The following is a 6,767-nucleotide window of genomic DNA, read 5'->3' on the forward strand; positions in this document are numbered from 1 at the left end:
AGGCAGATTAACCTGTAGCCATAATACTTCAACGTTATTTAACATGAGATCTTCTCTAATCGTTACAGGAATGTGGTTCTGAATTTAAACACCAACACTTCCACCACTGGCATTGCTGTCTTCTCTGTAAATGTTATAACCTTGTATTGTTACCACTGTATCACCAAAGGTACTGTCTAAGTGAGTTTCAGAGATATGAATGTCATCTGTTACTAGCAAGTTATTCATGTCATGAACCTTGTTTCTTAAGCTACATATGTCAATGTGGGCTATTTTGAGTACTTTTCTGGGATGCTTGCTTGTTTTCATTGCTTTACTGGGAAGCTTAGCAGAAGTTGATATTTTCATTTTATTTATGTTAGTGCAGGGTGAGCTGCACACAGTGGAGTTCCTATCAGGACACACAGCCTCAGTGCTAACAGAATACATCTGGTGCATAGCCACGTGATTGCTGCATAAAATAGCTGTAGAATCAGCAGAAGCATTCAGGGCAGTTAGAGGGACTTACCTTAGATTACGTGTTTTGTTTCCAAAAGGCATCGAATTTGTCAACAAAAGTTATACCCATTGAGCTGCAATAATCATGTAGCCAGTTGTGTAGAGAAATAATCCTGCTCAAGCGTTCAATGCCACGATTCAGAGAGGGCACAGGGCCACATATGATGGGTCTTTTATTAGTGTCTAGCAGAGAGTCAATCAGCTCTTTAAATTCCAGTTTCAACTGTGCAGGGCTGCCCTTCATAATGTCATAACAACCCACATGGATTACAATAGAATTCATGTGCATGTCCTGGCTTGGTACATTCGGGAGCAGCTTAGTAATGTAAGTTACTCGAGCTCCGGGATAGGACATTGTTTTTGCAACAGGAACAGTCACATTTCTTACCATGGAGCTGCCCAAAATCATGGCTGGCGAGAAGGACGAGGAAATCCGCCCACTCCCACGCTTCACAGGATGGTGCAGGCCTCCGACAGATGTAGAAGCCCCGCTCAATCCAGAGCAGGGATGGAAGGTTGCCGACGTCTTCTTCGAAATCGTAGGGAAAGGAGTAGGAGTAGGCACAGTGGCCACAGACGGGTGCCCCCAGCGATGAAGGTGCAGAAAGATCAGGCTCCAGGGCGGCGAAACAAATAGTTGTTTGTATCTGCTCTGGGCCTCTCGTTGGGAGTGTGGACTGCTTTGCGGGAGGCGGCTGTCTTCGGCTTCCAAGGCTTGTGACATGCAACCATCATTGACTTCCATGCTCCTCTTGCTCTTATCAGATGGGGGAGGAGAGGCAGGAGATGGCTACCCTGGTGAACGAACTCCAGGCAACACCGTCTAGTAAGATAACTACAAACGGCAAGACGGAGATGCATCCAACATGCGAGAACACCGTCCAGCCACCGGTGTAGAAAAGGTAAATATTCCACCCTGTGTTTTCCTCAGTTTTTTATGTAGGCTGGCGACCTGCGTGATCAAGGAAGCCACCTCAAGCCTATAATTCTCAAGCAAACAATTGCTGCATTGGAACTCTGAGTGATCCCGTTTGTCCCGAAACAAAGCAGTGTAGATACAGCTCCTACAGCGCTGGAAACGTTTGTTTACTTCTCCAGACAAGGAGGGCTCCATTGGAAAATTTATCTGGGACTAACTTCGTTTGCTTGATGGCTAACATTAGCAGCTTAGCTAGTTTCTCTTTCAAGCAGACTTTAACCTGTCAGTAAAGCGGTATTCCGGGACAAGAAATAGCGGTCCTAGCTGTTAAAAGCTAACCACATTGCGGAATCCATGCAAAAACAATCGGTATTTATGTTTAATGAAGATTGGTTATGTTTTAGTTAAAATAACAAAATTAGTGTTTCCAATATACAGTTTCAGCTGTGCACTCTGATGATGGCAGGAGAAGCCTGGAATCTCCAGTAGAGTGCCATATCACAACCACATTATGACATGGTTATGACCGTGTTATGACCCTGGGTGTCAAGTAAAGTGTTACCTTGTTTCATTTTCTGTCTCCCTCTCCTCCAACCCTAGCCACTCAGCCCCTACCCAGATGGTAATGAGCCGTCACAATCTTCGCTCTCTCTCTCCCACTACTCTCCTCTTCTATCCTATCATCTCTCCCTTCTGCTAAATCCTTCAGCCTCTTCGACCCTACTCTCCTCCCTTTCCGCATCCTATGACTCGCATTGTCCCTTTTCCTCCCGGCCAGCTCAACCCTCATCTCCTGCTCTCTCCAGATAAAATCCTGTGACTAGTGAGGTCCGGCCACCCGACAACCTGCCCGCTGGACCCCATTCCCTCCTCCCTTCTCCAGACCATCTCTGGAGACCTTCTCTCATTCCTCATCTCCCGCATCAACTCATCCATGACCACTGGCTCGATCCCTCTGACATCAAAATGGCCCAAGTTGCTTCCCTCCTCTAGGAAGCAACACTTGACTCCTCTGAAATCAAAAACTACAGACCAGTAGCGCTTTCTTTCTTTCCAAAAAAAATGAGCATGCTGTCTCTGAACAACTCTCACTATCTCTCTCAGAATTATATTTTTGACCCTAATCAGTCAGGCTTCAAGACGGGTCACTCAACAGAGACTGCTCTTCTCTGTGTCGGGAGGCTCTCCACACTGCCAAAGCATTCTTCCAGATCTATCTGCTGCCTTCAACACTGTGAACCATTAGATCCTCATCTCAACCCTCTCAGTGCTGGGTGTTTCAGGCTCTGCACACTCTTGGTTTGCATCCTACCTGACAAGCTACAAATACCAGGTGACGTGGAGAGGATCTGTGTCGGCACCACGTACTCTCACTACTAGTGACCCACAGTGCTCGGGTCTAGGTCCTCTCCTCTTCTCTCTATACAACAAGTCACTCTCCTCCATCATATCCTCACATGGTCTCTCCTACCATTGCTATGCAGATGACACACTACTACTTTTCACCTTCCCCCTTCTGACACCCAGGTGGCGACACTTAGCATTAAATGTATTAGCATTAAATGTAAGTCCGTTTTTACCATCTCCTCTTTGGTCACTATGAGAGTTCCACATGTTGTATCAGAAAGTGGTGACATGCCTAATGGTGTTAACCGGAGAAATGTCTTTGCTATTCCTACTTTGTTTTCTTTTCCTAATAGGTATACAGGCTTGCGAAAGTATTCACCCCCTTGGCATTTTTCCTATTTTGTTGCCTTACAACCTGGAATTAAAATGTTTTTTTGGGTTGTTTGTATCATTTGATTTACACAACATGCCTACCACTTTGAAGATGCAACATATTTTTTATTGTGTAACAAACAAGAAATAAGGACAAAAACTGAACTTGAGAGTGCATAAGTATTCACCCCCTCAAAGTCAATACTTTGTAAAGTCACCTTTTGCAGCAATTACAGCTGCAAGTCTTTTGGGGTATGTCTTGGCACATCTAGCCACTGGGATTTTTGTCCATTCTTCAAGCCAAAACTGTTCCAGCTCTTTGAAGTTGGATGGGTTCCGCTGGTGTACAGCAATCTTTAAGTCATACCACAGATTCTCAATTGGATTGAGGTCTGGGCTTTGACTAGGCCATTCCATGACATTTAAATGTTTCCCCTTAAACCACTCGAGTGTTGCTTTAGCAGTATGCTTAGGGTCATTGTCCTGCTGGAAGGTGAACCTCCTTCCCAGTCTCAAATCTCTGGAAGACTGAAACAGGTTTCCCTCAAGAATTTCCCTGTATTTAGCACCATTCATCATTTCAATTCTGAACCGTTTCCCAGTCCCTGCTGATGAAAAACATCTCCACAGCATGATGCTGCCACCACCTTGCTTCACTGTGGGGATGGTGTTCTCGGGGCGATGAGAGGTTTTGGGTTTGCGCCAGACATAGGGTTTTCAGTGGGTGTCAAAAAGCTACATTTTAGTCTCATCTGACCAGAGTACCTTCTTTCATATGTTTGGGGAGTCTCCCACATGCCTTTTGGTGAACACCAAACATGTTTGCTTAGTTTTTTCTGAACACTCTTCCGTAAAGCCCAGCTCTGTGGAGTGTACGGCTTAAAATGGTCCTATGGACAGATACTCCAATCTCTGCTGTTGTCACGTTTGTTATAAGGATCGGACCAAGGTGCAGCGTGGTATGCGTACATTCTTATTTATTAAAGAATGAAACACTGAACAAACGAACAAAATAACAAAACGAAACGTGAAGCTATACAAATGAGGTCTGACAGGCAACTACACATAGACGAGATCCCACAACACAAACAAGGAAAATGGCTACCTAAATATGATCCCCAATCAGAGACAACGATAAACAGCTGTCTCTGATTGGGAACCATATCAGGCCAACATAAACATACAAAAACCCTAGATGACATACAAAAACCCTAGACGACATACAAAGCCCCATGACATACAAAAACGAGAGTACCCACCCTAGTCACACCCTGACCTAACCAAAATATAAAGAAAAACAGAGATATCTAAGGTCAGGGCATGACAGCTGTGGAGCTTTGCAGCTCCTTCAGGGTTATCTTTGGTCTCTTTATTGCCTCTCTGATTAATGCCCTCTTTGCTTGGTCTGTGAGATTTGTTGGGCGGCCCTCTCTTGGCAGGTTTGTTGTGGTGCCAAATTCTTTCCATTTTTTTAATAATGGATGTAATGGTGCTCCGTGGGATGTTCAAAGTTTCTGATAATTTTTGATAACCCAACTCTGATCTGTACTTCTCCACAATGTTGTCCCTGATCTGTTTGGAGAGCTTCTTGGTCTTCATGGTGCCACTTGCTTGGTGGTGCCACTTGCTTAGACTCTGGGGCCTTTCAGAACATGTGTATATATACTGAGATCATGTGACAGATCATGTGACACTTAGATTGCACACAGGTGGACATTATTTAACTAATTATGTGACTTCTGAAGGTAATTGGTTGCACCAGATCTTATTTAGGGGCTTCATAGCAAAGGGGTGAATACATATGCACACACCACTTTTCCGTTTTTTATTTTGTAGAATTTTTTGAAACAAGTTATTTTTTTCATTTCACTTCACCAATTTGGACTATTTTGTGTATGTCCGTTACATGATATCCAAATAAAAATCTATTTAAATTCAGGTTGTAATGGAACAAAATAGGAAAAACACCAAGGGGGATGAATACTTTTGCAAGGCACTGTACCTGGGTGTCTGGATTGATGACAAAATATCCTTCGCAACGCATATAAAAAAATCTGAATAAGAAGCTAAGATCCAAGGTTGTTTTTTTATATCGAAATAAATCATGCCTTAGTATTAAAAATAGGAGAAAGCTTGTTCATGCAACGCTTCTCCCTGTATTGGATTTTGGTGAAATTGTTTACATGCATGCGGCACCCTCTGTTTTAGAACCCTTGGACGCAGTATACCATTCCGCAATGCGTTTTATCACAGGGGACAATTTTAGGACTCATCATTGTAGTCTGTATAAAAATGTAGGATGGACCTTTTTGTCTGTAAGAAGAGAGCTGCATTGTCTTTTATTTATTTACAAAACAATCTAACAGACTCCCGCCATATGTAACTTCATTAATTAAGATAAGAATAATACGTTACCAAACCCATTCACAGGAATGGATAACACTAGAGATCCCTTCAGTCTCCACAGATTTAGGAAAATCCACGTTTAGTTTTTTTGCCCCTAATTTGTGGAACAATATGCAGAGTTCACTGCAGCTAGATGTACTGATGCCACTCAGGCAGTTTACATTATTGATTGAGGACCTCTATGTAGTTGAATGTGATTGCTTTTATTAAATGTTTATTTTTGTTAATTGTGTGCTGAATTCTAATGTTTTTATGTGTATGTTTTAATATTTTGTTTTTATTGTAATGTGTACAGGGCTCTCTTGTAAAATATATTTTTAATCTTATTGTGACTCCCTGTTTAAATAAAGGTTAAATAATTGTTTTTAAATAAAAACTACTCTCAACCCAGGGTTGGGTAGGTTACTTTCTAAATGTGATCTGTTACAGTTACTAGTTACCTGTCCAAAATTGTAATCAGTAACGTAACTTTTGGATTACCCAAACTCAGTAACGTAATCTGATTACATTCAGTTACTTTTAGATTACTTTCCCCCTTAAGAGGCATTAGAAGAAGACAAAAATCTATGTTACCAATTGAATGACATCTAAAAAATATTCACAGCCCTTCACTTTTTCCACATTTTGTTCTGTTACATCCTGAATTTAAAATGGATAAAAGTTAGATTTTGTTTGTCGTTGGCCTACACAGAATACCCCATAATGTCAAAGTGGAATTATGTTTTTAGAATTTTTTTGAAATGAATTAAAAATCAAAAGCTGAAATGTCTTCAGTCAGTTATTATTCAATCCCTTTGATATTGCAAGCCTAAATAAGTTCAGGAGTAGAAATGTGCTTAACAAGTCACATAATAAGCTGCAAAAATTGTGTTTTACGTGATTTTTGAATTACTACCACATCTCTGTACCCCACAAATAAAATTATCTGTAAAGTCCCTCATTCGAGCTGTACATTTCAAAAACAGAGTCAACCACAAAGACCAGGGAGGTTTTCAAATGATTCGCAAAATGCACCAATTGGTAGATGGGTAAAAACATAGCAGATTTTTAATATCACTTTGAGCATGGCAAAGTTATACATTACACTTTGGATGTTGTATCAACACACCCAGTCACTACAAAGCTACAAGCGTCCTTCCTAACCCAGTTGCCGGAGAGGAAGGAAAACTGCTCAGGGATTTCACAATGAGGCCAATGGTGACTTTAAAACAGTTACAGATTTTAA

The sequence above is a fragment of the Salvelinus namaycush genome, chromosome 36 (assembly GCF_016432855.1).
Source record: "Salvelinus namaycush isolate Seneca chromosome 36, SaNama_1.0, whole genome shotgun sequence".
In the NCBI taxonomy this organism is placed as follows: domain Eukaryota; kingdom Metazoa; phylum Chordata; class Actinopteri; order Salmoniformes; family Salmonidae; genus Salvelinus; species Salvelinus namaycush.